This window comes from Apis dorsata, unplaced genomic scaffold, assembly GCF_000469605.1.
Source record: "Apis dorsata unplaced genomic scaffold, Apis dorsata 1.3 scaffold_1078, whole genome shotgun sequence".
Taxonomy (NCBI): Eukaryota; Metazoa; Arthropoda; class Insecta; order Hymenoptera; family Apidae; genus Apis; species Apis dorsata.
This window is the reverse complement of record NW_006264176.1, coordinates 129,629-129,956: the sequence shown is the minus strand read 5'-3', so window position 1 is coordinate 129,956 and position 328 is coordinate 129,629.

The window sequence follows — 328 nt, the reverse complement described above, 5'->3', positions numbered from 1 at the left end:
ATTTATCTCTTTCAAATGTCAAATTCGTGAAATTATTTTCGAAATAATCGACAATTTAAAGTACGAAGATTGGATTGTTCTAATGAATAAAGAAGCTCTTTCTCTTTTTTTTTTCATTATTTATTATTAGAGAGATTATTAAGAATTAAATTTTGTGTCTTACAATAGATTGTCCTTGTTTGTGATCCATAGCAATTTTAGAGTATTTAATAATAATCAATCAATAACAATAGAATTATAATAAAAAAAAATTAAAAATTATAAAATTAAATTAAAAATAAAATTATTAAAAAAATTAATTTAAAAACAAATAATAGGAACTATGATA